At 39.7% G+C, this 25,875-nt stretch overlaps 1 long non-coding RNA gene across 1 annotated transcript; it reads left to right on the forward strand.

The window, feature by feature from the left end:
- The first annotated feature begins 4,596 nt into the window (after positions 1 to 4,596).
- LOC116558499 lies at positions 4,597 to 20,378 on the forward strand. The gene is made up of 3 exons (XR_004272027.1): positions 4,597 to 4,607; positions 15,648 to 15,653; positions 20,270 to 20,378. It is a non-coding gene; the product is annotated as an uncharacterized LOC116558499 (long non-coding RNA).
- Positions 20,379 to 25,875: the final 5,497 nt, after the last annotated feature.

Below are 25,875 nucleotides of genomic sequence, written 5' to 3' on the forward strand. Positions count from 1 at the left end.
AGAGAGGAGCTCTTTAGTTTCCAGCTCTTTAGCTCTCCACCCACTTAGGGCTGGGAACTGTAAACCTGGCTGTCACTTTCGTAAGAGTTCTCTAAGGTGAGGAAGAAGTGTGAAGCCCATCGTTCATCGTAAGGACTTACCTAGTGCCTCTGCGTTCAGTGCAGCATCTGTCTCTCCTGCTCAGAGCTGTGCCTACTACTCTTGTTTCGAGAGCTTCCTTGTCTAACTTGTTCAGGACTAAATCTCCCATCTTCTGCCAGGCTAAGATGGCAACATTTGGGCTGTGCAGGCCGATGGAGAAGATCTGGAGGTTTTCCTGCTTCTTATACAGACTTCCAACCAGTTCTTGTCTCTTTCCATCCTCTGGGCTCTCACTCCGGCCTTCAGCAGTTCCTGCTGCTACCAACTGCTGAGGCTAAGGATTCTTCTCCTCCAGGCAGGAAACATGAGTCCTGAAAACCATAAAGTACAGCAACAACATGACATAACCCTATTTCAGTTAGAAAGATGTTGTGGGAAGTTTACTTAATACTCGTCTTATTCAAGTGAGTTTTTTTTGTTTTTTTGCTTGGTTTTTTTTTTTTTGAGACAGGGCTTCTGTCTATGCTGGAGTACAGTGGCACAATCTTGGCTCACCTCAACCTCCACCTCCTGGGTTCAAGTGATTCTCTTCTGAGTGGCTGGGATTACAGGCATGCACCACCATGTCTGGCTAATTTTTGCACTTCAGTAGAGATGGGGTTTCACCATGTTGGCCAGGCTGGTCTCAAACTCCTGATGTCAAGTGATTCACCTTGGACTCTCAAAGTGCTGGGATTATAGGCGTGAGCCACTATGGCTGCCCGTGTGAAAGATTTATACTATAGGCACACCTGGGGGACTCCTTTGGGCTCCACCCACTTAGGGCAACAGGGTGTTGGCAGGTCCCTGACCAATTGTGTGCTACCTACCAAGTCTTTTCTGCCTTACTTTAAGGATCCAGCAGATCCTCCCCTCCTCCGCAAAGCCTTCCTGAGTATTCCCATTCTCATTCTTGCATCCATCTTTCTTTCTAGTTCTTAATATCCACGATCATCAGCACCATGCTTGCTTGGGGCATCTTCTTTCTTTGCTGTTTAGTGTTCCTTATTTATCTGTTTAGGCACTTACCTTTTTGCCCCCAGGGATGGTGGGTATTTTGAGGAGGGGTGGTACCTGAGTTGTACTTGTTAATATCCCCCTGTTCTGTGCAAAGTGTCTTCACACTTACACACACCCCCACACACTTACGCACTCATACAAATGCTCCCATCACCTTAAATCAGCAGGTATCTGATTATAAATAATCACTGATGGAGACACTGACATCTCATGAATTTAGCTTTTCATACGTCGTAAGAACCTTAGCACACTATGTCATTGAAGTGTTATGACCACCTGGGAGGAAGATGTGTTGCACCTTTCTCAAAAGCTGAGAACACAGAGGCTCAGAGAAGTGAGATGACATGCAAGACTCACAGCCAGACCTTCTGAGAGACAAATATTTGCCACAAATGATCGCTGATCCCTTCACCCAAGGGAGAGCTGGGGGGCACTCCCTCTGACCCACGTTGCAGAAGGAGAAGACGGCCCTTGCAGTGAGCTGAGAGGATAAAAAGTGAGCTGTGATGAAGCCAGCCTTGCAGAGCCCAGGTGTCATGTCTCCCAGGCTGCTTGAATCGCATTTCCTCTCAGACGAATGTGGGATTGTTTTGTCATAAAAATACAAATGCAGTCATAAAACATGTCCTTGTCCTTGGTGGGGGAAACAAGTTCCCAGGCCTAGGAATGCATGTGTGTATATGTGAGATGAGCTAAGACAGGTGTTTCTCTTCCCTGCCCCCTAGCCCAGGGCCAGCATGGCCAGGTGTGAGCTCATGCTAGCCTCCAACACCAGGGGACTGCTGAAAGGCCACGAGCATCTGATATCTTCCATATCAGGCTTCAAACAGTTTTCCAAAAAGCTTTGCATTTCCTGGGTTAAGAGCGCTCTCTCTCTATTTTTTTTCCTCAAAAAACATGTGTATTTCGGCAGAATTTTAATCCCTGGGGCTCCAAGTCCTTCACACTTACATCAGTTAAAATGGCATTTCTGCAGAGACATGTGATCCTGCAGAAACCTCCAGGGACTGTGCTCAGCTTGGCATCCTTCTCATTTCTTGACCTAAAAACAAAACAAAGCCACAAAATAAAAAGGGTGGGGGGGAAGTCACGTTTCATTTTCAAAATGATCTTGACAAAGTCTTTCCTTCAAGTTGGCCCGGATGGAATTGCTTCTCTCACAGATCCTTTCAGCACATTGTCGTATTGCTTTGCGTGATGGAAGCAGCTGCCAGACTCAGACCGTGCCTCTGAGCTCTCGAGCTGCTGGGCTCCTTGAAAGAGCTGCCTTGAGAGAGGCTGGGCTTTTGCATGAGAATCGGACAACTTTTCTTTCTGAAGGGAACCTAGAGGTTGTCTTCCAGTTCCCTGCTCCCCATTTTGCAGATAAGGAAACATATCCAGAGAGAAATGCCTTTCTACAATTGCACAGATAATGAGTAGAGATTCCCATTGTTTGATGACCTAGACTGCCCGACATAGTGCTAAATGTTCTACAGGTATTATCTTATTTACCTATTTAGTAATTCATTAACAAGCCATTCGTACCCCCATTTGACTACAGGGGAAAGGAGGCCTGCAGGGATTAGGCACCTTGTCTAAGGTCATACAGCTTCTGGGGCAGAATGCAGATTAGAGTTCAAGTGTCTGATGTTCATGTTCATGGTCTTACCCAAGTGTACTACACAGCTCATGTAGGGCGTGGAGGGGAGTCTGGGGCAAGGACCCAGGGCTCCTGATGCCTGTCTCACGATATCTTTGATGATTTTGACTTTAAGAATATTTTATAGGCTTGGTGTGGTGACTCATACCTGTAATCCCAGCTTTTTAGGAGGCTGAAGTGGGCCAATCGCTTGAGCCCAGGAGTTTGAGACCAGCCTAGGCAATATGGTAAAGCCCTGTCTCTAAAAAATAAAATAATTTAGCTGGGTATGGTGGTGAACACCTGTAGTCCCAGCTACTACAGAGGCTGAGGCAGGAGGATCAATTGAGCCCAGGAGGTTGAGGCTGCAGTGAGCCATGATTCTACCATTGCACTCTGGCTGGCGTGACAAAATGAGACCCTGTCTCAAATAAAAAAAGAGAATATTTTGTATAATTGCTCAACTTCAGTAGGCATGTCTAACTCTTAAAAACTTGTCTACTTTTGACTAAGATATTCTGAGAACTAATAGTAGGTGATATTGTTGACTTCGGCTTTTGATCTACCCCCATGTTGGTCCCTCCCTCACACCTCTTCTTTGTCTTTCATGTATTGGTGGCACCCAGTTCCCTCTTCTTTTTAGAAGCAATTTTCAAGAAAGGGTCTAATATTGGTGATTTATAACTCAGTGTGAAATTAAACCAGTCAGGACCTCTTGTAGGGGTATCGTCTTATCTCTGACGATGAAATGAAGTGACTTCAAGGAATAGGGAAGGCAAGGAAATTGCATTCATTACTGGCAGGTACTTCATGTCAGATCCTTTCCTAGATTCTGTTATACAAATCTGCTTGTAAAACTCTTCCTTTCTCTCACCCCACCTTTTTGTGGATAAGGAAACAGAAGCTTAGGGTGGTTAAGTAACTTGCCTCGGGTCATCAAACAGTGACTTGTATTTACAGGATTTTTTTTCCAGTCTCCCTTCAACTAGAAGCTAAGGATTTTGGGGGGTGATACGGTTTGGGGTGGGGGCTACTCTGTGTCCTGAAATCAATTGTGAGATGCTCACCTCTACTGGACCATACAGCACTTGAACACCGAAAGGAAGAAACGGTTTCCCTGGCCTCTTTTGGTCTTTTCTTATATTTTGGAGACAAATCAACATAATATATGTATGCCAAGTGCTTATAACATGTGAAGTGCTGGACTAAATGCTGAGAGAATGCAAGTATAAATGGATTGGGCTCTGAAAGTCCCACTAGGAATGCAGTGCAAGCGTCCTCCACCCAGCATGGTCTCTGCTTCACCAGGGAGATATTTCCAAACAGCAAAAGGACAACGTTCTCTTCTTGGGGAGCTAGAAGATGGAGGTCTAACCAAGGAGCAGCCTTCTCTAGGTAAACATTCTTCTCATATTCTATTCCATGTTTTAGAATATGTGCATCTTCTTTCTGTATCATTATTCTGTATCTGTATCTTTGTGTATTATTCTCTGTCCAATTGTCCATTCTTTTTTCATGCAATATTGATTCTTTAAACAGCCACTCTCACTGGGAGCCATATAAAATGTGTTGGTGACATAGAGAATGGACTCTGATGAATGTTTTATTTGCTTATCTGTCATTCTTATCCCTGGCCTTCTCTCCTGTCTCTGGTTACCTGTTTCACTTAGCTGGCCAACTGAGAATTAGATGAAGGATGAAAATAAATTGGCAGATTGCCTTTAGCTGAGAGACAAGGGTTCTTTCTTTCTGTGGCTTAGTTTCACAAAGGTTTTTGTAGGCACTGGAAGTTTTGCTACAAAGCAGCAGGATCTAAAGGCTGCACCCCAGAAGGTTGAATGAAGAGGTCAGTGTCCCTGGCTTCATGCTGCCAGGTTTTGATGCGAGGAACTCACTTATACCTCTTCTTGTCCTTTATCTTCACTTGGAAAAATTAACTTTGAATTATAGTAGATTATGATCATTATTGTTTTTTGTTTTATTTGGAAATAAGTTCAGATTTACTAAAGAATGTGCCTGACTGGAGTTGTATAGCTCACAGCCTGAATGGGATCGTGAAGCTGCTTAGGATCGTGTACAAAATCACTCTGCATCTAAAAGAAGCAGTTTTCAATTAATGTATAATGTTTTTATTATGCTTTTCTTATTACAAAAGTATTTCATGCAGAAAATTTGAAAAGTTCAGATAAGGAACAAATATATACATAAAACCACTTGAATCCTGTTGCCTAAAGATATCCACTGATAAAATTTTATATTATCATTTAGGCTTTTAAAATACATATTTAAACATAGGTAGTATTACACTGTTCACAATATTTTTAAACTGCCTTTGCTCTCAGGAGCATATCAGAATATCTTTTTATGGCATAACAATCTTACAAGATGTCATATTTCATGGTTGCATAGTATTTTGTCATATAGACAAATAGTAATTTGTGTAAGTCTTTCCTTATTTAGGGATATTTAATTTATATCCAACATTTTGTTCTGTTAAACCCTTCGACCTTAAACATCTTTGTTGCTAAATCTTTGTATACACTAATGATTTATTCTTGGCCGAGCGTGGTGGCTCATGCTTATAATCCCAGCACTTTGCAAGGCTGAGGCAGGCAGATCATGAGGTCAGGAGTTCGAGACCAGCCTGGCTAACACAGCGAAACCGTGTCTGTACTAAAAATACAAAAGATTAGCCAGGTGTGGTGGCACATGCCTGTAGTCCCAGCTACTCAGGAGGCTAAAGCAGGAGAATCACTTGAACCAGGGAGGCAGAGGTTGCAGTGAGCTGAGATTGCTCCACTGCATTCCAGCCAGCCTGAGTGACAGAGACTCTGTCTCAAAATTATAATAATAATTTATTCTTTAGGATCAAAAAATGTGAGTACAAAACATTTAAGGGTTTTGATATTTGTTGTCCAATTGACCCCAAGAAGGTGATATTAATAGATTTGTCTGCTCATTGAATTATATATGGGACAATAGTTGCAGTAAACTATTTAAAAATTTTACCAATTTGATAGATTAAAATACTGTCATGTGCTTAAATTTTCTTGATTACTGAAATTAAACAGTTTTTGGATTTGTATAATAGACTTATTGATTTCCTAACCCATAAACAGCTCTTTATTTCCATTTGTATATGTCTACATTTCCAAGTATTAACATATGAAGCATCAGCTATGGAGACACATTGTCTGGGGTCCAGGACAAGCTCTGGCACTTTTTATCCTGCTTAGAAAGGCCTAACCCCAAGACTATATGAATATTCACTCCTATTTTTTTTTCAGATACTTTTTGGTCCCATTTTCTACTTATCTACATTTGAACACTGTATTAGTGGCTGTGTGGGTTGTTCTGTTTGCTCCGTCAGAACCATTCCCTCTCCTTTCCCAGCGTACTCGGCGCCACGTGACATTGCAGGAATGTTCTGCCTCAATGGGCCGCCTTGCCTGCTGGCTTTTGGTTGGGTTCAAGAAATGCATGGCAGAGAAAGAAAAGGAGGAGGCTAGAACACTAGATTGCAGAGAGCAGCATGTGCTGGGCTGAAGGGTCCGGGTTTAATTCTGTGCTCAGCGGGCAACTGTGAAGAGTTTTAGGTGGGAAAGGAAGATGATCAAAGATCAAAGTGATCAATAAAGACAGTTAATTTGATGACATTGGGTAGGCTGGAAGACAGAAAGGCCTGGGAGGAGGTCAAGGGTTGCAGCAAACAGGTCAAACTTGCACATGTTGACTGCGAGTGATGAAAATAACAAAACACTAACTTAAGAGACATTTTCTGAGAAAATGGACTGGTCTTGGAAACGGGTATGTTAGTTGTAAGGAACTGAGTAGTAACACTGCTAGTAGATCATCTTCTATCACTGCCTTCAGCCCTTCTAGAGCGGGATCCCACATGGATCTTTGCAGGAGACCCTACCTGGCCTGATAAAGAGAAAGGCCTTATTTGTCACACCACTAAAGCCAAACACTATTTCTGCATTTTTCTCTTTTGTTTGATCCCGGGTCTTGGAATTTGGTTAATTTCTTGAAAACTTAACAATAGCTAACTTCATCAAGTACTTCTCTCCCCTTCTCTCTTATTTTTTGTAGCATTAACATATTATTCCACTTAATATTTTGTTTCTAACTGGCCTAAAAGTTATTGCATAATCAGTTGGAAATATGAGTTGAGATGTAGCCTGGAATAGGAAAGAGCCCAGGTCTGGTGCAAGCAGAGATGCTTCCAAGCAAAATGGGGCAGCCCACAGCCTGCACAGCCTCCTTAAGCCCTGTGCTCCGGTAACTTCTTTATCCTCTAAATCCTTTTCTTGAAAACATGACTTCATCTGGGGACAGTATGTAAGAAGAGGGGAAGGAGTGGGAATTTCGCTCCTGAGAGATATGATAGATTTGGCCTTCTTTGCTATTGGCACTGCTTCCTCTTGGACATTTTTTGAGATAACAGTTTCGGTCCAATAAGTCAGCGATGGTAATTGTATTGAAAATTCACCTTGGCAATGACTTCACATATTGTGTAATCCAATCTCTTCATTGTGCCAACAAGGAAACCAAAATTCAAAACTCTTTTTTTCTATTCTCTTTGGTCTTATTGCACTGAAAATCCCTTAGTTTCTGTGAATCAACTCTATGATTAGTTGTATACCACATAGCAGTGCTCCAATCAACAATGAACTGCATGCACTATGGTGGTCCCATAAAAGACCATGTTTTTACTGTATCTCTTTTATGTTTAGATCTGTTTAGATGCACAAATGCCACTGTGTTACAGTAGGCGACAGTATTCAGTGTAGCAGCACGCTGTACAGGTTTGTAGCCTAGGAGCAGTAGGCTATACCACACAGCCTAGGCGTGTAGTAGGCTACACCATCTAGGTTTGTGGAAGTTCACTGTATGATGTTTGCACAACATTGCCTGATGCTGCATTTCTCAGATCTATGTTGTTAAGTGATGCATGACTGTATTTGGGTAACTCGGAGGTGCCTGGTAAAATGTGACAACCCCCATGACAAGCCTGTGGCTCTCTTCTGGCCCTTTGGTGACCTCCCCATGTCCACAGCACCCATTATATATTTTATATTTGCTTTTATCTCGGAGGGAGTTGATTCTGGTAAGGACTAGAGCATGCTCGGGGTTATGTAGGGAGCAAGTGCTCTTTGCTCAGCGGGATTTAATAGATGAAGTGGAGGAGGAGATGCAACTGTGACCTGTGGGACAAAAAGCCAAGAATTTATCTGGAAAGACCACACTGGTCCTCCCAAGCAGCAGAAATTCTGCAGGATTAGCTTGTTTTCAGTACTAAACACAATGCTATTCACTTTCTCACGGTTTTAAGTTTTCTTCTTTGTAGACTTCTTATTTTGTGCCATGAATGTCTTCCTTAGGTGTTCAGAGATAGGTATGTTATGTATCTGTATCTATCTCTCTATTTCTTTTAAAAGGTCAAATGCCTGGGAGAGCAGCTCTGAAAACTTTGTGGGGGAACTTCCAAGAAGATGGAAAGTGAAGTCCTAAATGGAATTCGCTAAACTGTTCTTGGGGAAAGCAACCTTGGAAAAACCATTCTGTGGTCAAATGCGTTTGGAGTGGTTTATTCCAGCTCCTTTCTGGAGACTCATGATGTCCATGAAAAGCTCTGAAACTTTCTGGAGGAAAAGGCAACAAAAATGAGACAATGCAAGATTCTGTGTAAATCTCTTTAACACAGTATTTCTAAACATAGGAGACTTGATACTCTTTTTCTGTGTCTTAACATTCCAACAGAACAATATTTCGTAACATGCTTTGGGAGAACTGCTCTTGGAGGAGTCCTATGAACAGCTATAAAAGCTTTTTTTTGGGTGTTGATTTGAAGCCCTTGGGTCTCAGGATAAGCCTGCCAGGGGCCGGAGACAAAACCGATCGTGATGTCTCTTCCTTACTTTGTTGGGGTGCAGATGAGCGCCGAATAAGGTAAATAGTAGGACTTGAGAAGTCCTAAAAGCTCAGCTTAGGGTAGGAGGGGAGGTGTCTTAGTGGGAGGTTGTCAGACTTACGGCCTGGAGGCAGGGTCTATACAAAACTCAGTGTAGCTGGGATACGGCTTCCTCTTCTCTTTTCTGTGACTGACTTCTTTTTTTTTTTTTTTTTTGAGAAGGAGTTTTGCTCTTGTCATCCAGGCTGAAGTACAGTGGCGTTATCTCCACTCACTGTAACCTCCACCTTCTGGGTTCAAGTGATTCTCCTGCCTCAGTCTCCCGAGTAGCTGAAATTACAGGCACCCACCACCATGCCCAGCTAATTTTTTGTATTTTTAGTAGAGACAGGGTTTCACCATGTTGGCTAGTCTCAAACTCCTGATCTCAGGTGATCCACCCACCGTGGCTCCCAAAGTACTGGGATTACAGGCATGAGCCACTACTCCCGGCCTTGTGACTGACTTGTTGAGTTGCTGCCTAGGAGCTTGGCTGCAGCTGTTCCCTGGCTAGATGGTGGCCGCTGTTCTCTGCTGGAGGCCACAGAGAGGTAGGATCTGCAAGTACTTTGGGTCCATCCTAGGTATGTAGCACTGTTCCGGATGCCTAGGAGCCACTCAGAGAGACAGGCAGCCTCACTCTTTCCTTTCTCAGCTAACAATCTAGTTGAGGAGATATGGTGTATATGTCCGAGGTATCAGAAAACGTAAGATGGGATTGCATGCTTTGTCATGTGGTATAGATTTAAAGGTATCGTAGGCTTCTGGAGAAGTTGAGAACATCTATGAGCCAGGAGGAATTAGGAAAGACTTTCTTAGGGTGTGGAAAGATGTAGTGTGGAAGAAATAAATCGAGTTTGAAAAGCCGGGGGTGAAAGGGAAGGCTACCAGGCCAGCGAACCCATGTAGGGCCTGGGAGGAACACAGGATTTGTCTTGGGTGGTGTTAGCAAGTCTCATTAAGAAGTCTCAGGCCTCCCCAAAAGGTATAATACTTGGCAAAATTTTTCCACCGGGGTGCAACTTGAACATCTCCATGAAGTCTTCCTTGACTACCCCACTGTCTTCCCTGACTGGAATGGGGTTATGGTGGAGTAAGCTGCTTGTTATTCACAGTCGCTGGCTTGCTCATTTGTTCTGCAGGTACATCTGACAAGTTCACACTCTGGTAAGAAGAATCAGGCTGAGAACTATCATCTATAAAGTAGTTGCCAACTTTTGGAGGGCTGAGAAAGGAGGGGCCCATTCAGTTGCTTGTAGATTCTTACCTATTTTTCAAGAACGATGAGTTGGAGTCTATTCTGTTGTGTTCTGTGGAGGCTGTCTTTCTTACTGATGTGGACTAGCCTGCCAGCCACCCTAGTCCATATTCTCTCTCTACCCCAGGGCAGGGACTGGAAGGTTCTGTAGCTGTTTGCCAATTTCAGAGCAGACCTTGTACCTCTAGGCACAGTCCACCAGATGGTGCAAAACAAAATGAAACACTCATCCTGGTCTGTCTGGCTTATCAAACCCAAAATTGGACAGCGGAGGAGAGGACTTTCTTTCCTGGATTTTTCCACTTTTGAGTTCAGCCAGAATGGTATGAAAATACACAACTGAAACTTGAATAGAGAGTCTGAAGTAGCTTTAAGGATTAAAAACGCTTTTGTGTGCGCAAGTACGTGCATACCACCTGGTATGAGATCTTATATGGAGGCAGAAAGGAGGCATTTGCCTATGCTTGATTGCCAGGAGTCTGGGAGACCCCTACCCTCACTCCAAATATTCTTTCATCTCCTGGCTCACAGCTGCACTTCCATGCCACAAGGTCATAAAGGTGTTAAAGTGTTAACATCCTAGGAAAAAGTCGTAATAACACCTCATATTTATTTAGAGCCTTGCATGTACTTTCATGTATATTAGTTAATTAGAACTTCATACCAACCCTGGAAAGCAGGTGATGCTGCTATATTTATTTTTTAAATGAGGAAACAGAGTCAGAGACAGTACGACGGGTCCTCCCAGTTTACACCCTTGGTCAGTGCTAGAGCCACTAGATCAAATGGAGAATGTCAAGGGTTGATCTCCTTCTGTTTTTCATTACACCGGGATGAATTCTGTATTTTAATAACTAGAATCCAGTTTTTTAAATAAACAGATTGTGAGAGGGAGAAGGAGTAGAAGAGTGGAGGGAACTGAGCTCTTTACAGAGGAGAGAACAAGGACAGTGAGAGAGACTAGGGCCCCCAAGATGCAATGTGTGTTTCCAGATTTTCTTGGAGAATTTGTTTGGTGTGTGTGTGTGTGTGTGTGAGAGAGAGAGAGAGAATGAGAGAGAAGGTGGGTGTATACTCACACATGCTTGCACGCGCAGTGTGAACGTCATCTTATGTATACGTTTTTATTCAAGTTGGTTGCATTTGACTACAGTGACTCTTGCTATAGCAGTGAAGAGTATTAGAAAACCGAATTCCAAACCAAGAACCTATGGGAAATAAACATAGAAAACTCTTACACTATTAGTCAAGGTTGCACCCATATCCCAATACAGAACTGTGCCAGGCCTGGGGACATGGTTTTCGTTGCCTTTCCTATCTGCCCTCTGAGCTGTGCAAGCTCTGTCCCTCCTGGTATCCTCATAGGGCAGCCCTTGCAAGCCCATCATCATGTGTGCTCTGTCTCTGTCATTCTAGCCTTCTCCTCAACAGATCCCACAAGACTGTTGCAGCCTTCAGAGCCTGACAAATGACCAACAGATCCCTCCGAATTATCTGTGCTAAATATGTCAGCGAATGATAGGGATCTCATGGGTTTCTCCTTCTAAGTAACACGGAAGCAAAGGCTTTATTTTACTCAAAGCTTTAGACACAGTTCAAAACAAAGCAATATGGAAAATCCAGGCACTGCATTTGGTCAGGCCTTCAAGGTTCTGCAAGACTTAGAATCCTGCAAATCACACGAGCTGTTGGTGCAACCAGCCTGTGGAGTCAGCCTTGAAACTTGTCCTTAGAGTTGTTTTCTGGGAGGGGATTGCACCTAACCAGGTAAAGTCACTCACACCTCTTCCCTTCTTTCTTATTTTAGTGCCTCTGGGCTAGTTGAGACCTCCAGGAGCTCAACTTGGATTATTGTAATTACCTAGTTGGCCATTTTATGTCCAAGCCTCTTTGTACTTTCATTTTAGATGTGGCTACCAGAGCAACTTTTTTTTTAAGACAGGATATCTTTCTTTCTCTCAGGCTGGAGTGCAGTGGCATGATTCATAGCCCATTGCAGCCTCAAACTCATTGGCTTCCCAAGTAGCTGGTACTACAGGCACACACCACCATGCCCAGCTACTTAAAAAAAAAAGACGGGGTGCACTGGCTCACGACTATAATCCCAGCACTTTGGGAGGCCAAGGCAGACGGATCACCTGAGGTTGGGAGTTCAAGACCAGCCTGACCAACATGGAGAAACTCTGTCTCTACTAAAAATACAAAATTAGCCAGGCATAGCGGCACATGCCTGTGATCCCACTTACTCAGAAGGCTGAGGCAGGAGAATTGCTTGAACCCAGGAGGCAGAGGTTGTGGTGAACCGAGATTGCACCACTGCACTCCAGCCTGAGTAACAAGCAAACACTCCATCTCAAAAATAAAAAAGTTTTATTATAGAGATGGGGGTCTCAGCATGCTGCCCAGGCTGGTCTCAAACTCAGAGCAATTTTTATATAACTCAGATTGTATCATTTCACTTTCCTGCTTGAAAATTCTAAATAACTCCCCTGTTTTTCTTTTTCACGCTATTGTTCTTTTTAAAACAATTGCTTTATTGAGATATAATTCACATACCATAAATGTCATCCATTTAAAGGACAGAACTCAGCCAGGTGCTGTGGTTCACGCCTGTAATCCCAGCGCTTTGGGAGGCTGAGGCAGACGGATCACTTGAGGTCAGGAGTTTGAGACCAGTCTGAACAACATGATGAAACCCTGTCTCTGCTAAAATTACAAAAATTAGCTGGGAGTGGTGGAGGACGCTTGTAATTCCAGCTACTTGGAAGGCTAATGTGGAAGGATCACTTGAACCCAGGAGGCAGAGTTTGCAGTGAGCCAAATTGACACCACTGCACCCCAGCCTGGGTGACAGAGTAAGTCCCTACGTCTCATAAATAAATAAATAAAATAAAAATAATGACACAACTCAATGACTATTAATATATTCACAGAGTTGTGCAACTACCACCACTGCTATGGGCTGAATCATGTCCCTGTCATTCACATATTAAATCCTATCCCTCAAGTACCTCAAAATGTGAGTGTATTTGGAAATAGGGATCTTAGGGAGGTGATTAAGGTCAAATTAGCTCATATGGATACACCCTAATCTAGTATGAATAGGTAAATCTGGACAAGGATGTATCCTAATCCAACTGGTATCCCTGTGAAAAGAGAAGATTTGGAAGCAGTCAACATACAGACTGCAAAGGCAGCCATCTACAAGCCATGGAGACCTCAGGAGAAACCAAACCTACTGACACCTTGATGTTGGACATCTGGCTTCCAGGAATGTGAGAGAATAAATTTCTATTGCTTATCCACCTAGTCTGTAGTATTTTATTATGGCAGCCTGGGCAGACAAATACAACCACAATCTCATTGTAGAACATTTTCATAATTCCATTTTCCTCCATCTCCCCCAGGCCCTAGTTAACCATTAATCTCCTTTCTGTTGTGTGGACTTGTCTATTCCAGACATTTCATTTAAGAGAAACCATACAATATGTGGTCTTTTGTGACTGGCTTCTTTCACTTAACATAGTATTCATCTGTGTTGTAATATGTGTCTATAATTCATTCCTTTTTATTGCTGAAGCAAGTTCTACTGTTTGGGAACACTACATTTTATTTATTCACTCATTAGTTGAAGGAAATTTGGGTTGTTTCCACTTCTGGGCTGTGAATAAATTTGCTGTGAGCGTTCATATACAAGTTTTTTGTGTGGACATCTGTTTTCATTTTTCCGGTGTATATGCCTAGGAAGGGCATTTCTGGGTCAAATGGTGACTTACCGGTATGTTTTACATTTTGAAGAACTTCTAAACTGTTTTCCAAAGTAGCTGTACCTTTTCCATTCTTATTAGCAATGGATGAGAGTTTTCATTTCTCCACATTATTGCCAACACTGGTTTTTATAATCTCTGTTTATGATAATAGTTACAGTAGTGATATATTTATTATCTCTTGTGGGTGTGAGTTACATTTGCCTAAGTGGATAATTTTTGTTTTGTTTTGAACATTTTTCATGGGCTTATTGGCCATTTTCATATCTTCTTTGGAGTAATGTTTATTCAGATGATTTGCTCATTTTAAAATGATTTTGTTGTATTTTTATCATTGAGTATTAAGAGTTCATTATATATTCTGGATATAAGTCCTTTATCAGGTACTTGATTTACAAATCTTTCCATCTATCCTGTGGGTTGTCTTTTTGATGGTATCCTTTGTAGTTCAAATGTTTTTAATTTTGATGATATTAAATCTATTTTTCTTTTATTGCTTGTACTTTTGGCATCTTATCTTCTATGAAATCATTGTCTAATTCAAGATCACAAAGAATTACTCCTATACTTTATTCTAACAGTTTTATAGGTGTAGTTCTTACATTTTGATCTGACTCATTTGAGTTAATTTTTCTGTATGGAGTTAAAGAAGTCTACTTCATTCTTTTGTCTTCAGTCAGTTGTCCTAACGCTATTTGCTGAAAAGACATCTTGCCTTATTAAATTATCTCAGCATTCTTGTTGAAAATAAACCATAAATTTAAGGCTTTATTTCTGGACTCTTAAATCTACTTCATTGGCCTATATGTCCATCTTTGTGGCAAGAACCCACTGTCTTGATTACAATAGTTTTAGGGTACATTTTGAAATAAGGAAGTGTGAGTTTTCCAACTTTTTTCTTATTTTTAAATATTGTTTTGGTTAGTCTGGGTTTCTGCATTTCCATAAAATTTAGGATCTGTTTTTCTATTTCTTCAAAGAAGTCAGCTGGAATTTTATTTTCATTTTTGTTATATATGTTTACATAAAAATATTGAGTATATATATATAATAAAAAGATTGAAGCTATTGAAATACACGTGGGATTTGGGGATACACGTGGTTTTGTTTACATAGATGAATTGTATAGTGATGAAGTCTGAGATTTTAGTGTACCTAACACTCGAGTAGTGTACAGCCTAACCAATATATAGTTTTATATGTCTCTCCTTCCTCTCACTTTCCCCTCTTCTGAGTCTCCAATGTCCATTATACCACTGTGTATGCCTTTGCATACTCATAGCTTAGCACCCACTTATAAGTGAGAACATACAGTATTTGGTTTTCCATTTTTGAGTTACTTCACTTAGAATAATGTCCCCTATCTCCATCTAAGTTGCTGCAGAAGACATTTCATTATTTTTATGGCTGAGTAGTATTCCATTGTGTATACGTACAACATTTTCTTTATCCACTCACTGACTGGTGGGCACTTAGGTTGGTTCCATATCTTTGCAATTGTGTATTGTGCTGCAATAGACATACACATGCAGGTCTCTTTTTGATACAATGACTTCTTTTCCTTCGGGCAGATACCCAGTAGTGGGATTGCTGAATCAAATGGTAGATCTACTTTTAGTTTTTTGAGAAATCTCCATACTGTTTTCTATAGAGGTTATACTAATTTACATTCCCACCAGCAGCGTATAATCATTCCATTTTCACCACATCCATACCAACTTATATTGTCTTTTGACTTTTTAATAGTAGCCCTTCTGGCTGGGGTAAGGTAGTATTTCACTGTGATTTGATGTTGGGCATTTTTTCATATGTTGGCCATTTGTATATTTTATTTTTAGATGTGTCTAGTTTTTTATGGGATTATCAGTTTTTTCCTTGCTGATTTGTTGAGTTGCTTGGAGATTCTAGATATTAGTCCTTTGTCAGGTGCATAGTTTGCAAGCATTCTCTCACATTCTGTGGGTGGTCTCTTTACCCTAATGATTATTTCTTTTGCTGTACAGAGCTTTTTAGCTTAATTAGGTCTCATTTATTTATTTTTGTTTTTGTTGCATTTGCTTTTGGGGTCTTAGTGATAAATTCTTTCCTTAGGCCAAAGTACAGAAGAGTTATTCCTAGGTTTTCCTGTAAAATCTTTATGGTTTCAGGTCTTATATTTGAGCCTTTAATACATCTTGAGTTGATTTTTATATATGATGACAGATGGAGATCCAGTTCATTCTTTTACTTGTGGCTATTTAGTTTTCCCAGCACAATTTCTTGAATAGGGTATCTTTTCCCCAATTTATATTTTTGTTTGTTTTGTCAAAGATCAGTTGGTTGGAAGATTTGACTTTATTTCTGGGTTCTCTATTGTGTTCCATTGATCTATGTATCTACTTTCATAACAAGTACCATGCTGTTTTGCTTACTATAGCCTTGTAGTATAATTTGAAGTCAGGTAATGTGATGCCTTAAGACTTGTTCTTTTTGTTTAGGATTGCTTTGGCTATTTGGGCTCTTTTTTGGTTTAATATGAATTTTATGATTAATTTTTCTAATTCTGTGAAAAATGATACTGGTATTTTTATAGGAATTGAAGTGCATATGTGAATTGCTTTGGGCAGTATTGTCATTTTCATCCTGATTCTTCTAATTCATGAGTAAGGGAAATATTTCCATTTGTTTGTGTCATATGTGATTTCTTTCAGCAGTGTTCGGTAGTCTTCCTTGTAGAGATCTTTCACCTCATTGGTTAAGTTTTTTTTTTTTTTTTTTTTTTTTTGTTGCAGTTTTTGTTAAAGGGATTGAGTTCTTGATTTGATTCTCAGCTCGGTAGTTGTTGGTGTAAGGCAGTGCTATTAATTTATGTACATTGATTTTGTAACCGGAGACTTTACTAAATTCATTTATCAATTTGAGGCATCTTTTGGAGGTGTTTTTAGGGTTTTCTAGGTATATAATCATATTATCAGCAAACAGAGATAGTGTGACTTCCTCTTTTCCAAAGTGAATAACCTTTATTTCTTTCTCATGTGTGATTGCTCCGGACAGCTTGAATTTTAAAGGAATTGTGTTAAATTTTTACATCATTTGGGAAATATTACCATTCTATGGTAATATGGATCTTTTGATTCATAAACATGGATTCTTTCTCCTTACTTAAATCTTTAATTTCTTTCAGCAATGCGTTGTAGTTTTTGGTGTAAAATTCTTCCACCTTTTTTCCAATTTAAGTATTCTATTTGATTCCCTTATATATGGAATTGTTTTTAAATTTTATTTTAGATTGTTTATTGATAGTTTACAGAAATACAATTGACTTTTGTTTGTTGATTTTCTATTCTTCAAACTTGGTTAACATATTTCGGTGTAAACATATTTCAGTAGTTTTTTAGTGTATCCCATAGGGTTTCCCATGTACAAGGTCATGCCATTTGCAAATATAAATAATTTTACTTCTTCCTTTCCAATCTAGATTTTTTAAATGTTCTTTTCATTGCCTAATCACCTATCCAAAGCCTCTAGTATAATGTCTAATGAAAATGGTGAGCAGACATCCTTGTATTGTCTCTAATTTTAGGGGAGAAAAATTCAGTCTTTCCATGCTAGCATTATGTTAGCTACAGGTTTTTTTTTTGTTTTTTTTTTTTTAAATAGATGTCCTTTATTAAGTTGAGGAGTTCTATTATTAATCTGTTGAACATTTTTATCATTAAAGATTGCTGGATTGTATTAAATGCTTTTTCAGTGTCGGCTGAGGTGATGATGTAGATTTTTTCCTTTATTCTATTAATATCATGTATTACATTGATAGGTTTTCAGATGTTTAACCAAGCTTCTATTCCTGGGATAAATCCCACTGGATCACAGTGGATAATCTTTTCACATTTTAATAAATTTGAGTTCAATTCTGAATTTGTTGGTATTTTGTTGAGAATTTTGATATCTATAGTCATAATTAATATTAGTCTTTAGTTTTTTTGTGTTGTCTGTGGTTTTGGTGTCATAGAATGAGTTGGGAAGTTTTTCTTCTTTTTTCTGAATGAGTTTGTGGGATTAATGTTCATTATTCTTTACATGTTTTGTAGAATTTATCAGCAAAGCCATCTGGGCCTGGGCTTTTCTTTGTGGGAAGTTTGTAAATTATTGATTAAATATTGTGGTGATTGTTATAGGTCCATTCAGATTTTCTATTTATTCTTGATGATTTCGGTAATTTTTGTCTTTCTAAGAATTTGTTCGTATCTAGCTAGGTGCGGTAGCTGACTCTTGCAATCCTAGAACTTTGGTGGGTTGAGGTGGGCAGATCACCTGAGGTCAGGAGTTTGAGACCAGCCTGGTCAACATGGCGAAACCCTGTCTCTAATAAAAATAAAAATTAGCTGGGCATGGTGGTATATGCCTGTAATACCAGCTACTTGGGAGGCTGAAGGCAGGAGAATCACTTGAACCCGGGAGACAGAGGTTGCACTGAGCTGAGATTGCGCCATTCCACTCCAGCCTTGGCGACAGAGCAAGACTCTGTTTTAACAACAACAACAACAACAACAACATTGGTCCATTTTATCTAAGTTGTCTACTTTGTTAACGTAAATTAATTGGTCAATAACTAGTGATTAATTGTCAAACAGTAACATTGTTTGTATCATTCCCTTATAATTTCCTTTATCTAGAAGGTTTGTAGTGATACACTCTGTTTTATTCCTGATTTTCATAATTCGAGTTTTCTCTTTTTCTTGTTCAGTCTAACTAAATGTTTGTTAATCTTGCTTCTATTTTTAAAAAAACTAATTTTTGGTTTTGTTGATTTTTTTCTATTATTTTTCTATTTTTTTAATTTTCACTCATATGTTTTATTTTTTTCTTTCTGCTTTGAACTTAGTTTGTTCCTTTTTTCTTTTTTAAAAAAAGTTATGCATTTACAACCACAAATTTTCCTCTACAAATTTTATTAGCTATATCACATAAATTTTAGTCTGTTGGACTTTTGATTTCCTTGGTCTCAAATCATTTTCTTATTTCTCTTTTGATTTTTTCTTTGACCCATTGCTTATTTAAGAATGTGTTGTTTAATATCCACATATTTGAAAATTTCTCAATTTTTCTTCTAATTCTAAATTTCATTCCCTTTTATTTGGAAAACATACTTTGCATGATTTAAATTCCTTTAAATATATTATGGCTTGTTTTATAGTCTGCAATATGGTCTATTCTGAAAAATATTCCATATATGCTAAAGGGGGATGTGTATTCCACTGTTACTGGATAGAATGTTCTATAGTTGTTTTTCAGGTCTAATGGGCTTATATTACACCCACACTTTTATATTCTTGTTGATCTTTTATTATCCTCCCATCCACATACAAGGATTCAAGTCACTGTCTAACGTTACTTCTCTTCAGCCTAAAAACCTTTGAGTGCTTTTTACAAGGAAGGTCTGCTGACGATAAATTCTCTCAATGTTTGTAATATAGGAATATCTTTATTTTGCCTTAAATTTTGAAAGACAGTTCTGCTATTTATTTTAATTGACTTTTGTCCTCAGTACTTTGAGTATGTCATCCTGCTGATTTCTGATCTCCACTGTCTGTGACGAAAAGTCAGCTGTGAGTCTTACCGGGATTTCTTCTTACGTAACAAGTTAATTTTCTGTTGCTGTTTTCACAGTTTTCTCTTTGTGTTTCAACAATCGATTACGGTGTGTTTCGGAGTGACTCTCTTTGCATTTATCCTACTTTGAATTCATTGAGTTTTTAGGATGTGTAGATTGATGTTTATTGTCAAATGTATGCAGTTTTCAACCATTACTTCTTTAAATATTTTTTCTTCTTTCTTTCTGGTACTCCTGTTTTGTACATGTTTTAATGCTTAATGTTGCCCCATGTTTCTCTGAGACTATGTTCATTTTGCTTCTCTTTTTTTCCTCTCTTTTTAGATTTCATAACCTCCATTGATCTATTTTTGAAGTTTTCTGATTTTTAAAAATTCTTTCTTCTGCCAGTTTAGATATACTGCTTAGACTCTCTGGGAAAATTTTTTAATTTATGTTATTTTATTATTATTTTTTAGCTCTGGAATTTCCATTGGTTTTTTAAAAATAATTTTTATCTAATATTGATATTCTCTATTAGACATTATTATGATTTTCTTTAATTATTTAAATATGACTTTCTTTAGTCTTTTGAATGTATTTCCAATACCTGCTTTGAAGTACTGTCTGTTTAGTTAGATATTTAGGCCTTCTTACAGACGATTTCTGTTGCTTGCCTTTATTCCTTTGTATGAGGTCACATCTTTCTGTTTCTTTGCATTTCATAATTTTTTATCAAAACTGGACATTTTAGATAATATATATAGCAGCAATTCTGGATACTGATTTTCATCTCTGGAATATAAAAATGGTCAACAGAAATAAAGACACCATTAGATTCAACTTGTAATTTATTTTCTTGCCTCAGCTTTTTAAGAAAATACAGTCAATGTTAAGACTTACTGAATAAATACAAATAAGGAGCAATTAGGAAATAAAAGGAAATAAAATTTAATAGGAAATAAAAGATTGAGGCCTGGCGTGGTGTTTCACGCCTATAATCCCAGCACGTTGGGAGGCCGAGGTGGGCAGATCACCTGAGATTGGGAGACCGAGACCAGCCTGACCAACATGGAGAAATTCCGTCTCTACTAAAAATGCAGTTAGCTGGGCATGGTGGTGCATGCCTGTAATCCCAGCTACTTGGGAGGCTGAGGCAGGAGAGTTGCTTGAACCCGGGAGATGGAGGTTGTGGGGAGCTGAGATTGCACCATTGTACTCCAGCGGGGGCAACAAGAGAAAAACTTCATCTCAAAATAAAATAAAATAAAATATTGAGCAAAAGTGTAAAAATTCTTCATTGTACAGGATAAGATATATATCTCTTTTCTACCTCCCCAGGTTGAATATTGCTGTATTTATAGGGTGAGGTGACAGCTAAAGGGAAAATCAAAAGAACTTGAAATTACTTCTTTTTTTATTTTTGAGAGCAGTGTTTTCTTTTTGTACCAAACTACTTTTTAAAGAAGGGTTATGAACTGTGTTCTTCTGGAAAACTAGCAAGGGCAAGACAAAGTCCAAAGGAGATGGAAAGGGGAGATGGCTACTCAGCATGATTTTTGCAATCTAGGCTGTAAGAGATGAGTGCTTTGAGCCTTTCTTCTTACTCATCTAGTGTAGGCAGCTAGGAGAATGAATACAACACATTTTACAGAGCAAAATCTGTACAATTAGGAGTTTAGATTTGACTAAATTGTGTGCTTGTGTAGTGTATGTCTGCCTGCATCCTTTTTCTTATTTTCTTATAATAGCATCTCCTTTCACCTGTGGAAGCTCTCTTGTCTGTTTCTCACGTTCAGGAGAAGCACTTCATGACAGTACCTACCCATCTAACCTCACAGATGTGGGCCTCTGAGCCACATCTTTTTGTTTGTACAATTATTTCTCTGTATTCTAGAAACTTTACTGTATTCATGCAATACATTTTTCTCCCTTAGGTCAATCAAAATCTATTTATGTTAATTGCATTTTAAAAATCCCTAGATACCCAGACCCATGTGATATTTGTCTCTTTAGACCTTTATTCTAACTCATGGGACTCCCTTACACTGGTTAATATTGCTGACCAAATAGCATCGATGATAAGGCAATTATCTATTTCAAATTGAAAGACATGAAAAAATGAATGGCTTTAGAATGAACAATTTGTTTAAGAGAGCTTCATACTACTGGTCCATTACTTATCAGTACAGAGGAAATGTTGAAAGAGTAACTAGATGCCAAAATGACTACATTTGGAATTTGAAGAGGGAACTAGAAGGAGAGTGGAAACAGGCCAGGCTATTCCTTTAAATTAAAGAGGAAAACAAAGAACACACCATAATTCAGAAAGCAGCAGGAGAAAACCCTGCACACATCACCAAAGCAAACTGTGCCAGGCAATTTCTTCCTTAAGTCCTATCCCACCGAGACTTTTTGGCAGCCTCTGTGTCACGCCTGATGTGAGCTTTGTGGCATCTTTGGTCTGCTGGTTGGAGCTCTTCCTGTTAGCTGGGTTATTGTTGCCACCGCCAGTGCAGGGCCTGTAAGCTGGTTCTACAGCGCTGCACACTGGCACTTTTCCATCCCAACGTTCACCTGCCGCCACCTCCCCTGCCATGCCTCCCCCCAGCCACTGCCTTTGTCTTCTGTGTTCTGTTGCTGGGAGTTTTGCAGATGTTGTGACCAGGCTCTTTGGTTATGCCCCCGATATGCCTGCTCTTGTCTTTCTCAAAGATGACAGTATTCTGTCCTTCTTTCTAGAAGCAAGGGCAAATTCATTAACACCTCTCTTTACAACCTTCCTCTGCGCCCCCTCCACAAACAAAAACAAACAAACCATCTGATCTTAGCTCATACACATGTTGAACGTTGTTCAACAAGAGTTCTGTTGGTGAGATTTTTCATTCAGTGCTTCTCAAAGCTTAGAAAACAGAAGATCCCTATATGAAAACCAAATTCCAATTCCGTAACTTCAGGCTTTTACCTTGTTCTTTGTCTCGGATGAGAGGGGGCATGCTGAGGCCTAGCTATCCCCGCAGATGTACTGGGTGCAGTCCCATATTTTTTCTGATTCCCAGATTTTTCACTTTCTCTCGCTCTCTCTCTCTCTCTTTCTCTCTCTCTCTCCCCGCTCCCCCCACTTTGTTATTTTGAGACAGAATTTTGCTTCTGTTGCCCAGGCTGGAGTGCAATGACATGGTCTCAGCTCACTGTAACCTCCATCTCCTGGGTGGAAGTGATTCTCCTGCCTCAGCCTCCAGAGTAGCTGGGATTACAGGCACCTACCACCATGCCCAGCTAATTTTTGTATTTTTAGTAGAGATGGGTTTCACCATGTTGGTCAGGCTGGTCTTCAATTCCTGACCTCAGGTGATGCGACTGCCTTGGCTTCCCAAAGTGCTGGGATTACAGGCATGAGTCACTGCACCTGGACTGATTCCCAGATTTCTCATTGGGGGACTTCAGTAGATTTTATGTCTTATGGCGATCCTTGTAATACACCTGTTACAGGTAAAGCATATATCCTTTTTCCTTCTCCTTTCCCTCTCATTTTACAACAATGATCTCACTATCTTTAGGAGGCAAATCCTGCTAGCTCCTTCAGTGAGTTTGCTTTAAGTCTTCAGCTTCCTCCTACCCCACTCCTTCTACCCCAAACACATGCTCCCTGAAGTTGCATTATCATGGCTTCTCTGATTGTGAGCAATCCTATACCATGAGCCTTTGATGAGAGCATATATTTTGGGGAATTCTGCACATTAAGAAAGCAGATAGGCACCTTACGCAGAGCAAGTTTGACCCATTTCTCACAAATACGTTTACCAATTTCAACAGACTCCTTCAGATTCTAAATGTAACTGCTCATGCTGACGTGTAGGTGACTCACATCACCACTCCTCTGAACATCTAGTGTTTGAGCATTAAGAGGTTGTAAACTTCACTTTTTCTTTCATTGTAAAAAGACATTCATTGACTTAAACATGACAGTCTGTATGCTTCACAAATTTGTTACAGAAAAAGGGAGGAAGAGGCTGGGAACAATGACTCATGCCTGTAATCCTAGTACTTTGGGATTTCAAGACCAGCCTGAACAACAAAGGAAGACCCTTCCTCTGCAAAAAAAAAAAAAAATAATATATGTACACACACACACACACACACACACACATATACACACACACGTGTGTGTGGGTATATATATGAAAGAGAAAGGGGACAAAAGTAGAGAGAATTGAGAGACATTTCAGTATTTAGGAAATGAATCTTAATGCTTTACCTCATTACTTTTAGACAAAGATTAAATTCAAGAAAACAAAGGCAAAAACGACAATGGAAGATGGATAAAATATGAAAGGCTTTAGAAAGACATTTTTAACACTGTAAGGCTGTATAAAAGGTCCTAAGAAAACATACCATCTTTTTTGATAGTAAGGAAAATATCTTTTTAAAAAACTGTAAAAGGCTGTGTCTTTTTCCTTTGAACTTTTATCAGATGGAGTAACGTGTTTCTCACTGACTCTCTGTGTTAGGAAGATTCAGAATACTTCAGGTTGAGGTTCAGTTCCCATTAGTTAATTAATGTATTTAGTTAACAGAGATGAGGCTCACTATATTACCCAGGATGATCTCAAACTCCTGGGCTCAAGTGATCCCCCTGCCCCGACTTCCCGAAGTGCTGGGATTATAGGCTTGAACCACCATGCGCAACCTCAGTTAGTACTTATTGAAAGCTTATTGAATATAAAGGCTTTATCTGAGGCTTTCAAGTATACTTTCAAGTATACCTCCTTCGCTACTCAAAATAATATTATAAAATAGTCATTATTATTGCCATTTTACAGCTGAGCAAATTAAGGCTTGTGACAATTAGTGATTTCCCTAAAGTTGAAGCAGAGAGTCAGATGAAATCCTTCCTAACATTCTTAAACTGCTGCAAAACCAGAACAATTTTCTAGGACCCAACCAAAACTAAAGGAAGTGACAATGAGAAATGATCAGAACTCTCTCCAGAGAGTGGTAGTACATATAAGCAGACAATTAGAGTGTTGCCTAGAGCAGCTTTCTCTAAAAACCACACAGAGCACTCAGGGCTTCAGAGGGTCACTAAATCCAAGCCTCAGCTCATAAAGATCCACCGCGGGCCTGGGAGGAGGCCACATGCCCACAACTCCCAAAGAACATCATTCACAACTTTTGGAAATGAGACAGGGCTATGCAAAACACCTGTAATCAACCTCATACATTGTCATGTCTTTGTGACTGTGCAAAAGGCATGAGTTTGTCATCATGGTAGATGATAAAGATTAAGGAAATCTATGAACACTTGAGTAACCTGTGCTTAGATTGCATGAGTGTTCTGCTTGTAACCCCTGGCAGTCTGCAGAGATGATGGGCTCAGGCCAGCACTGCGGAGCTTCACCATGAATGGCACACAGGGACCTTACCCCTCTTCATGTATTCTTGCCGGTCTTGTAAAGTCACCTCATGAAGAAACCCTTCAGCTCTGCTTACTCCTCCAAATCCATGCTCTTTTCCTGACCACATTAAAATACTCTGATTGCAATCTTGCCCTGAACCAAACGTTTCACTCATGCTCTGTTTATGTCCTTGTCTACTTTCTATGGGGGTGAAATCTATTTCAAAATGAGACATGACTTTAAAAACAATTGTTTTATGGAGTGCAGACAGCACAACATTCCTGGTTAGAGTGAACGCAAGCTTTTCTGAAGAGCTGGCTTGGGTGGGGACAAGGGAGGGTTGTGCTGATGGTTTAGTGTAAAGGACCTCTACTGTCTAGGAGTCAGAGACTGAGATGCCAGACATGGCATTCAGAGTTACTGATTGTATTGATCTGGGCTCTGTAAAGGGACAGAACTATTAGTGGGTGTATATATATATATTTATATATATATATATGTGTGTGTGTGTGTGTGTAAAGGGGAGCTTATTAAGTATTAACTTATGTGATCACAAAATCCCACAATAGGCTGTCTGCAAGCTGAGGAGCAAGGAGAGCCAGTCCCAGTTCCAAAACTGAAGAAATTGGAGTCCAATGTTTGAGGGCAGGAAACATGCAGGAGGGGAGAAAGATGTAGCCTGGGATGCTAGGTCAGTCTCTTGTTTTCCCTTTTTTTTTTTTGCCTGCTTTGTGTCCATTGGCAGCTGATTAGATTGTGCCCACCAGATTAAGGGTAAATCTGCTTTTTCCAGCCTACTGACTCAAATGTTAATCTCTTTTGGCAAGACCCTCACAGACACACCCAGGATCAATACCTTGCATTGATCCAATCAAGTTGACACTCAGTATTAACCTTCACACTGATTAGCATTAAATAAGAGGTTTCTATAAGTAGACTTAGAATATTTAATGAGAAGGCAGGTAAGATAAGGTGTGTGAAAGCATTATGGTAACTGGAACAGTCTAAATGCACTGGTTATTAGAACATAGGGAATGGAAGTGGCAGAAGAACAGAAATGGGCCCAGGGGAAGCCAAGTGGTTGAAGGGTTGAAATCCCTGCATGGGCTGGTGGTGTTTTCAAGGGCACATGCTAGAGAGCTCAGAGGTAGATGTTTTAAATATG

The sequence above is a fragment of the Sapajus apella genome, unplaced genomic scaffold (genome assembly GCF_009761245.1).
Source record: "Sapajus apella isolate SASKATOON/1434 unplaced genomic scaffold, GSC_monkey_1.0 scaffold21, whole genome shotgun sequence".
Classification (NCBI taxonomy): Eukaryota; Metazoa; Chordata; class Mammalia; order Primates; family Cebidae; genus Sapajus; species Sapajus apella.